Genomic DNA, 738 nt, shown 5'->3' with positions numbered 1-738 from the left:
GCTTTGTTTTGTGCCCCAGTATATGGTCGATTTTGGAGAAAGTTCCATGAGATGCTGAGTAGAAAGTATGTCCTTTGGTATTTGGGTTGAATACTCGGTAGATATCTGTTAAGTCAATTTGATATATGTTTTTTTTTTTTAATTCAGATGTCTCTCTGTTAAGTCTCTGGCCTGTTGACCTGTCTAATGGAGATAGTGTGGTATTGAAGTCACCTACTATTAATGAGCTGGGGTTAATTTGGGTCTTAAAGTCCTTTAGTATTTTTTTTATGAAGTTGTGTGCGCCGGAGTTTGGTGAATATGTGTTCATGATTGTAATATCTTCTTGATCGATTGTTCCTTTGATCAAAATGAAATAGCCCTCTTTGTCTTTTCTGGTTAGTTTCAGTTTAAAGTCTATTTTGTCAGATATTAGGATTGCTACGCCTGCTTTTTTCTTAGTGCCATTTGCTTGGTACTTTTTTTTTGGTGTTCTATATGCTTCTTGTATTTGTATGGGCTTGTCTTTCTTTGATTTTGGGAAATTTTCCTCTACAATCCTGTTGAATCTCTCGTCCATACAATTTTCTTGAGATTCTTCTCCTTCCTGTATGTCTATGATTAGTAAGTTTGGTCTTTTTATGGTGTCACACAATTCTTGCATATTCCATTATTTGTTTTCTTAAATTTTTCATAATCTTTGCAACAATTTTATAACATGGCTCTTAGCTATGACACTTGCTAGATGAATAAATTAAA

Source organism: Nannospalax galili, unplaced genomic scaffold (assembly GCF_000622305.1).
Source record: "Nannospalax galili isolate Female #2095 unplaced genomic scaffold, S.galili_v1.0 scaffold551, whole genome shotgun sequence".
Taxonomy (NCBI): Eukaryota; Metazoa; Chordata; class Mammalia; order Rodentia; family Spalacidae; genus Nannospalax; species Nannospalax galili.
This window is presented reverse-complemented; position numbering follows the sequence as displayed.